We start from the raw sequence: 9,963 nt of genomic DNA, 5'->3' as shown, positions 1-9,963 counted from the left end.
AGGCAGGTTTGCATTTTAATGTCTTCTGGGTAATAAAAACAGAACTGGGAATCTAGATTTGCTGGTTAGAAATTTCAAGGATCTCCTCACTTTACTCAAACTGCCTTGTTAAATACAAGAAAGAAAGAAAAAAACCCCATCAATATGGTGATTTGAAGAAATTTCCACAAAACAGTAGGGAAGAAGAAAAACATTCAAGTTGACATTTCCAGAAATACACATTTTTTTTTGAAATGTGTTTTTCTCCCTTAAGAAGTTTAACTAACATTTGCAAACGGGTCCGATCACTCTACATTCTTATTCTGGGAAATCTAAAGCAACACAGAAGTGCTATTTGTAGACAACCTACTGTGCCAAGTACTGTGCAAGATACTTCCTAGAATGAGTTCATGCAATCTTCACAGCAACCCTATCATTTTACAGATCAGAAAACTGAGGTTCTGAGAGAGTAAATAACTTGTTCAGTATTCCATGGTTTGTATGGAGCAGTAGTGGGACATTACCCCAGGTTGTTTGATTTCAAAACTCTTCTTATCAGCTTGAGTAATTTGGGAGTGGAGTCTATGGGATTCTTTAAATACAAGATCATGTCATCTGCAAAGAGGGAGAGTTTTATTTCTTCTTTCCCTGTTTGGATCCCCTTTATGTCTGCATCTTGTCTTATTGCTGTAGCTAGGCATTCTAATACTAGATTGAAGAGAAGTGGAGAGAGTGGACATCCTTGTCTTGTTCCTGAGTTAAGAGAAAATGGCTTTAGTTTTTCACCACTAAGTATAATGCTGGCTGTAGGTTTGTCATATACAGCCTTTATTGTATTGAGGAATGTTCCATGGATTCCTAATTTTTCCAAAACCTTTATCATAAAGGGGTGTTGGATCTTGTCAAATACTTTTTCTGCATCTATTGAGATTCACCCCAGTTAGAATGGCAAAAATCAAGAACTCTAATAACAACAGATGCTAGAGGGGATGTGGACAGAAGGGAACCTTACTGCATTGTTGGTGGGAGTGTAAACTTGTTCAACCACTTTGGAAAGTAGTATGGAGGTTCCTCAAAAGACACCACATAGAGCTCCTCTATGACCCAGCAATCCCACTTTTGGGCATTTACCCAAATGTTTACAAACAAGACCACACTAAAGCTACCAGCACAACTATGTTTATTGCAGCATTATTTACTATAGGTAAGATATGGAACCAACCAGATGCCCGTCAGTAGATGAATGGATCAAGAAAATGTGGTATATATACAAAATGGAATTCTATGCCTGCATCAGAAAGAATGATATTGTCCCATTTGTTAGGAAGTGGAAAGGTTTGGAAAAAATTATATTAAGTGAAGTAAGCCAAGCCCAAAGAAACATAGGGTCCATGGTTTCTCTTATTTGCAATATCTAGTATATGTCTGAGTCAAGCAGAAAAGGTCAGATAAGGTGATGTTAAGGAAATGAACCCTAAGATATGTATTCAAATGTTTTTTTTTCTTTCATGAGGTTGTTTCTAACGCATTTATAAGATTATTTCTTTGTTGCTTTGTATGTCCCTCCCCCACAGTATAACCCCTGCTTTCACTGTATTTGATGTTGGTATAATTTGTGGAGGGGAAGGGAAAAAACAAATCGTTTATATAAGGATACAGGTGGACCCGTTGCAACAATGAGAAATACAAGTCGTTATGTGGAAAACGAACTTTACAACTTTGGTGGGGGAGTGGGGAGGATTGGGTGGGGGGAGCGGGGGCGGGGGAGGGGGGAGGATGGGAAGGGATGGGAAGGGGAAACAAAGGAGGAGGTTACAATGCTTGATAAGAAATATACTCATTATCTTGACCATGTAATTGTAACCCCTCTGTACAGTATTTTAACAATAAAAAAATGAATAAAAATTAAAAAAAGCTCTTCTTATAACAATTCATCAGTTAGTCTAGACGCATTTAAGGAGCCCCATTATGATGTCAGTATGTTGAGGTCATAACTCATAAGGAAGATTAGACAGGGTCCCTGGCTTCAGATAATGAAAATTTATATGAGGAGAGAAAACAGAGTAAGATTGACTGCTGAACTGTGTCATGTACTTGTTTTTGGTGCCAGTTTTGGGCTTGAAATCAAGGCCTTACCTTAGTACTTAGCTTTTCCCCTGAAGGCTAGTGTTCTACCACTTTAACCACAGCTCTACTTTCAGCTTTTTATTTTTGGGTGGTTAATTGCTGTCAAGAGTCTCTTGGGCTGGGCGCCGGTGTCTCACTCCTGTAATCCTAGCTACTCAGGAGGCTGAGATCTGAGGATCACGGTTCAAAGCCAGCTGGGGTAGGAAAATCCGTGAAACTCTTTATCTCCAATAAACCACCAGAAAACTGTAAGTGGTGCTGTGGCTCAAGTGGTAAAGTGCTTGCGTTGAGCTGAAATGCTGAGTGACAGCGCCCAGGCCCAGAGTTCAAGGCCCATGAGTGACAAAAAAAAAAAAAAAGAAAAGAAAGAAAAAGAAAAAGAAATAAAAGTCTCATGGGCTGGTCTCAAAATGGAGGTAAAATCACCCCCAACCCCATCCCCACCCCCAGCCTGACTCTGTCTGGATTCTACTGTCTCCAGTGGGAGAAAGAGGACCAGGATCCAAAAGAACCAGAGCACCCGAGGAAGGTGTTCATTGGTGGTCTGAGCTTTGAAACTACAGATGATAGTTAAGAGAACATTGTGAGAAATGGGGCACACTCACAGACTGTGTGGTAATGAGAAATCCTCAGACAAAATGTTTCAGGGGCTTCAGTTTTACGACTTACTCTTGTGTTGAAGAGGTAGATGTGGGCGGCAATGCGTGCTCTATCCCACAAGGTTGATGGGACCTAAGAGAGCAGTTTCTAGAGAATTCTGTGAAGCCAGGAGCCCATTTAGCAGCAAAGAAAAATTTTGTTGGTGGGGTTAAAAAAGACACAGAAGAATATAATTTGAAAGACTATTTTGAAAAATATGACGAGATTGTAACCATAGAAGTTACAGAAGGCAGGCAGAGGGGAAAATAGACGATTGGCTTTTGTAACTTTTGATGATCATGATACAGTTGATAACATTGTTGTTCAGAAATACCACACTATTAATGGGCACAATTGTCAAGTAAAAAAGGCTCTTTCTCAACAAGAGATGCAGCCAGCTGGATCACTCAGAGGTTGTGGAGGTGGATCTGGCAACTTTCTGGTTGGGGAGGAAACTTTGGAGGTGGTGGAGGTAATTTTGGACGTGGTGGAAACTTTACTGGATATGGTGGTGGTTATGGATCTGATGGTGGAAGTGGTGGATATGGTAGCAGAAGGCTTTAAAAACAACAGAAAAAGGGCTATAGTTCTTAGCAGGAGAGAGAGCGAGGAGTTGTCAGGAAAGCTGCAGGTTACTTTGAGACAGTTGTTCCAAATACATTAGGGGACCTGTAAAAATCGGCCACAGAAGGAACAATGATCCATAGTTAGAAAAGTTACTGCAGCCTAAACAGGAAACCCTTCTTGTTCAGGACTGTCATAGTCATAGTTTGCTAGAAGTCCAGCTATTGATTAACGGAATATAGGGTCAATTATACACACACACACACACACACACACACACACACACATACACACACACATACGTATATTCTTGAGGTCTTTCATCTCTTGTAGCTTTGTCTTCTTCTTTTTTCTTTTAATCACATCAGGTAGATTGCCCTGTAAATTGGGATAGTGGTACCAGGAATGAAAAATTAAGGTATTTTTTCCAATATTTGTGTAGTTCAGTTTTTCTTCATTTTAGTACAGAAACTTTAGCGAAATGAAGTTTTGAGGGTATTTCCTTGTGAGTTAACACATAAAGACCATTGTTAATTACTATTTTTATGAAAAGTTAACTGTCAAGAAGCACCTACTGACTTGCAGTTTCATTTCCAAACCATAATATGAATGGGCACTGATATGTGGACAGAATAGATACTTATATGTATGCATTGTGTGTTTTACATACATAGCAGTGGGTATTTAAGTCAGCAAATGTCTGAATTTAATAGCATTAATATTACCTTAAAATGAAAAAAATCCGTCAAAATTCCTGTTTGGTTTTTATGCAATTTCTTTCAAAATGCAATTGTGATTTTAGTGTTTAAGATTTGCGGAATCCTAGCTGTGTTTAGAAGATCTCCATTCTACATTTGCCTTGATCACATTGAGACTGACTGCTCCCATACTTTTGGAGTGCAAAGCATGTCAGCTGCCCTCTGTTTACATTTTTTAAAGATTAGTGGATGTTTTCCCCATCCCTTTAGAAACCATTCTTAATTTTTCATACAAGACCATTGAGTCTGCACTGTGTGAGCATATTAGTGGATACCTGATTTCACTCTGGTTTTCATTTGACACCTCTAAGTCCTATACGTTTTGTTACTTTACTTGGTTTAATTTCTCCATGCAAGTTTTCAGAGTAAGAGAAGAAAAAGACACTTCATTGTCAAATCCTTAACTGGCTGGCATGCTTTCCTGTTTGTACCCTACACTTTTTTTGCTGCATAAATCCAAGGAAAGAGATATGATTGTCCAAAATAACAATGACACAGAGAGGTCCCACAGTTGCTTAGTACAAGCTTCTCACTTCCCAAATACCTGGATTGCAATTTGGATAGTTTTTGAGTTCTTAGTTAAATCCCTAAAGAACACACCGCCATTCCTTGTGTAGATTCAACCTAAATCATGTTGGTATGAGTGAGTAATTTATTTGGAAGACTCTGGCTGAGAAGAGCTTTTAATAAAAAGTCATAGAGTATATAAACCCATGTCTACTGTTTGTGTCAGCCAGTGCTCACAATTTCACTCAAACCCTTAGTATGTGCCCTGCTGTTATTCTTTCTTTGACAGTTGAATGCTGAATTCAAGAGTTTTGCGTGTTTTTTTTTTAAAGTACTAAGCAAAACAAGCAACAAAAACAGGAATGGGACATACTAGTGTTTGAATATGCTCTCTTGTTGCACTAATTAGGTGCATTATTAATATTTGCATGCATACATGAAAATTGATCCTCACAGATAACTGAGGTTTTTCAGAAAACATTGAAACCAATAAATTTATCAAGACAACAACAACAACAACAACAACAACAACCAAAAGAGGCTCATGGACTGTCATGTCTGGGCTGGCTTTGAGCCTTCATCTTCAGATCTCTTGACTCCTGAGTAGCTAGGATTACAGGCATGAGCCACTGGTGCCCAATGTGTTTCCTGTCCTCTTAAAAGTGTGGTCCATGGATCAACATTCAGCATTTAACAGTCATCAACTGAGAGTTTAATATAGCCCAGGCCTACTGAATCAGAGCCTACATTTGAATAATCCTTAAGGAATTTGTATGCAGAGTCCATTTTGGGAAATTTTATATGGATTAACATTGTAGGGAGCAAGCAGGAAAGGTTTCAAGGACGAAATGCCTGCAACTAAGCTTTGAAGGCAGGTATGATATGGTTCTTCCTAGCTGCTTCAAGTTTTGTCTCTTGAAAGCCATTTCTAGTCTCCAGAGGGTCTCAGAAGGTTGATCTGAGAGCAATGATACAAGAATAAACAGGAAGTGTTCTCTTGGCTTGAATTGTGGGGAAGAATTCAGGGAAGTAATATAAGCAACTGAAGAGGTGTGTGTGTGTGTGTGTGTGTGTGTGTGTGTGTGTGTGTGTGTGTGTGTGTGTGTGTGTGTGTGTGTGTGTGTGTGTTGTCAAAGAGTTAAGATTCCACCAATAGGAATAAAGTACCTGGGTGTCATTTATATCTTACCTCCCTTACATCATTTCTTTTCTCTCCCCTCCTTCCTTCTCATTGCATGGGTAAATTCAAGACTATGTCTTCACCTTAGGGCTTCTTTAATGTTAGAGGCCTAATTAAGCATTTTAAGAATAGTCTCTTTTCAAATAAGCTAATAGAAAACGGTATTTTATTTGGTAAAGCTAAGCTACAACTGGTCTTGCGCAAAATGTCTATTTGCTTTGGGGAATAAGAACATTAAATGTCTTGTTGTTTAACGGGGCACTATTCTAATTAGGGACAAATTACATTAAGGAGCCATATGAATGTCTCAGAACACATTCATTCTTGATGTCGATATTTTAAAATATAGCAGATTGCAGACATGCAGATTACGAGGTGGATATAGTGTTCAAATTGCTTTTTGCCATTCTAAAGATAAAAATAGCTCTTGGTTTAAATTTCCTGCTGTTTCTTTCTAAATGAAGGAGTTAAATACTGAAAGGCAGGTGGATGCTGAGGCTTCTTTAGAAAGAGATGAATAGGGTTGATGGCAGGAGCTCCAGGGAAGCTATTGAGGCTGCAGATGCATATGCTGGCCTTACTTCCCACAAAGTTCAAAGTGGGGTGAAGCTGCCCGAGTAATTGCCTATGAAATAGCAAACCCTCTGGATAAAAATGGTCCTTATACTTAATTACTTATGCTCTGGGCAGCGGGTAGCCACCTGGTTGATTAGTGACCCCACCTACATTTGCAACCACCCAAGTTTAAGTGTGAGCGTGCTTGTTAGGTCACTGGCACCAGGTTCAAATAGGAACTTGGGAATTTCAATAAGTTCCCACCACTCCAGGCCCAGATCTCTCACCTTCCAGACTTAAGCAGATGGTCCTTCAAAGCCTGAAGGTAAAAACACATTTTTTCCCCCAATGGAACAGATGAGAACATGCATATTTTTGTGAAAAATGTTTATTGGTGTATTGCTTATTGATTTGTCAGGCACTTTTCTGGGGATTCCTTTTGTGTTCTTCACAAAATACTTGTAACAGAAAACCAATTTATGCCCATTTTCTTCTGATGGAAAACTGTAAGATTCCCTGAAGGTAAATGAATCTCACTTGGCTGTACAGTAGCAAGTAACATGAGCACGATTCAAATCTGGAATTTTGGACACAAGATGAAAATCTCTTATAACAGCAGCATTTTTACCTCCACTTGCAGTTCTGCAAGTTCCAATTCATGTCATAATCCCTGTGGGAGGGAGATAGCTAGTGGTCACCAGACTGTTAATTGCTCAGCCCCAGTGATTGGCTTTTTTTTTTTTTACTTTTTTTTTTGGTCCGATCGTGGGGCCTGAACTCTGGGCCTGGGCGCTGTCCCTCAGCCCTTCAGCTCAAGGCTAGCACTCTACCACTTGAGCCACAGTACCACTTCTGGCTTTTTTTTTCTGCTTATGTGGTGCTGAGGAATCGAACCCAGGGCCTCATGCATGCAAGGCAAGCACTCTACCACTCAGCCACCTTCCCAGCCCCCAGTGATTGGCTTTATTCTCCAAGCACCAAGTACTGTAGCCTAAAGTAGTAGCAATGGTGTATTCACTCATTAAGGTTATCCCACAATAACCTTACAAAGTACATATTGTGTTTTTCCTTAAGCTCTATTTTACAGCTAGGGAAACAGAGGCAGAGAGAGATAAGGAACTAGTTCATGGTCATACAGTGACAGAGCTAAGAAGCCTAGGAAATGTTGTCCCACAATCTGTTGTTTTAACACTACACACAATTGCTTATCTATGATAGAAATTGGAATCCATTCATGGGTACAAGTCATCCCCTCTCCTCAAACTTATCTATATCAACCCCATGAATAATAATTAAGAGTGCATAGTATGTGGGTGAATGCCTACAGATAGTTGTCATGATGAGGTGAAGAGAAGAAATGAAAATTCAGGGGAAAAATGCACCACTAGAATTGACACCTCTATGCCAATTATGATGGTAGTCAATTCACCTATGTTATCTTCTTTGACCTTTACAATAATTGTTATCAAACCTATTGTTCAGGCAAGAAAACTGAGGCTCTGTATGGTTAAGTAGGTTACCTAACACAACTTGTAAGTACACCCCAGAGTCTCTGATTTCACCCCTTTGGACATTTAACTACTCTTTCAGAGTTACATAATGCCAGCTAGTAAACATCACTAATTTGCTGACCACATGCCTCAAATACTTTATGCACAATAGTTCACTAAATGTTTGAATATCCACAATAGTTCACTAAATCTTTAGGACAACCTAGTAAGGTTGATCTTGCCATTATCCTCATTTACAGAAGTAGGAAAACAGACTCAGATCAACCAAGTGGTGAGACCGGTGAGATTTGAACCCATTACTATTTGATTCTGCATCTGTTTTTAATAGAAGGGATATGGAGAAAAGCAGAGCTTAGCCTGAAACCTAAGAGTGTTCTCCCTCTTTAGAATGGACAGGACTACTGGTCATTCATGCCTGGCTCATTCTATGGTGATCACTAACCTGGAAAGAAAAGGCTGGGTCCTCTTCACCATGAAAGGCCTGGAGAAATGTAGGGGCTCAATGGTTCACCCTTTGTCCCACCATTTCTGTGGTAATGCAGCAGTGATATTCACTAGACACTACATTGAAAATGAACTGTACAATTTGTGGGGGAGGAGGGTTGGGGAAAAACTGGGAGAAAAAGGAGGAGGTGACACTATTCAAAAAGAAATGTACTCATTACTCATGTAACTGTAACCCCTCTGTACATCACCTTTACAATAAAAGTAAATAAATAAATGAGAAGAAAAAAAAAGATGAAGATGTTGATACTGCAAGGTAGCCACACACTGGACTACCTTGTGGTCATCTTTCAGTGCCCATAATATCTGAGAAATACTTTTCATTTATGGACATAGAAGGTGTATAATTGAAAGTGGTCATAAATCATTGTTTTTTTTTTTGTCATGGGGCTTGAACTCTGGGCCTAGGCACTGTCTCTGAATTCTTCAGCTCAAGGCCAGTGCTCTACCTCTTGAGCCACAGTACCACTTTTGGCTTTTTCTGTTTATGTGGTGCTGAGTAATCAAACCCAGGGCCTTATGCATGGGAAGAGGCAAGTACTCTACCACTGAGCCATCTTCCCAGCCCCCACATCATTGTTCTTTTAAGTAGGTCTTATAGCAATTGGTATGTATTACCCACTTTTGTTTCATTTTATGTAGCTGAAAGATTAAACCTATTTTTATAAAGCAGAGCAAAGCAACACTCTCAAATTTAATCTTTTGAAAGTTTCAGTCAAACCCTTTGTACTGTTATTGGAGACATTTTATTATTGTTATTTTATTTATTTGCTTTTGCTGGGGATGGAGCCTGAGGCCTTGAATACCCTAGGCAAGCACTGGGCCGCTGAATTTCACCCCTAGCCCTTATTTTTAATGGATGCTAAATTGGTTTAGAATAAAACAATAATCAATATAGCAACTGGGAATAGAACTATAATGTTTCCAACAGCTCACAAATGAACACATAGATATTGAATTAGGTTGCCCACCTTCAAATATTAGTTCTGCCTCTAGCTGACTTCATTTTTCTGGGCCTCAGGTACCCATCAGCAAAATTAGAATAATACCATACTGGGCTTATATTATTATAAGGATTTGATGGATAATACATACAAAAATGCTTTAAACACTAAGGATAAATGCTCCGTATGTACATGATATTATTGAACTAATAGAGGTCATGGCAGTGGGTAGGGAGGTGCGGCGAAAGCCTTCTCGGCCAGCGAGGAAGAACGACCACCACACCAGGAGTCTTCCCAGATCACACTTTACTGGAGAGCCTTTTAGTTGAAGGGAGAGCTTGAGCGCAAGAGAGCGTGCACAAAAAACATGGCCGCTTATATAGGGAATAGGGACACGTGTCGTTCTATCATTGGTCGTCCGCCTTTCACCGTCACCAAGTGCCACGGGATTGGCTGGGGACTTTACGTGTCTCGGGCATGCGCAAAGCCCAGGACCCACCGTCCCGCCAAGCACTGCCTAATATGGAATTGTTTACCTCAAAGCAACAAGGGAGCGGGCGGCGTCTAATTGCGTTCGCCCTGGCTCCCCACAGGGAGGACAGAGTTTCTCTTCTGGACTGGATCAATGATGTTTTCTAATGACAGAGGACAAGTAAGAGTAGGTAATGCCTTGAGGCCAATGAAGAGTAGTAAAT

The 9,963-nt window shown here is 39.9% G+C and overlaps 1 pseudogene; it reads left to right on the top strand.

Moving 5' to 3' along the window:
* The first annotated feature begins 2,709 nt into the window (after positions 1 to 2,709).
* LOC122097125 lies at positions 2,710 to 3,309 on the top strand (annotated as a pseudogene).
* Positions 3,310 to 9,963: the final 6,654 nt, after the last annotated feature.

The sequence above is a fragment of the Dipodomys spectabilis genome, unplaced genomic scaffold (assembly GCF_019054845.1).
Source record: "Dipodomys spectabilis isolate Male_0828 unplaced genomic scaffold, ASM1905484v1 ptg000414l, whole genome shotgun sequence".
Classification (NCBI taxonomy): domain Eukaryota; kingdom Metazoa; phylum Chordata; class Mammalia; order Rodentia; family Heteromyidae; genus Dipodomys; species Dipodomys spectabilis.
Note: the sequence above shows the minus strand (reverse complement) of the source record. Positions and strands in the feature narration are given on the sequence as shown.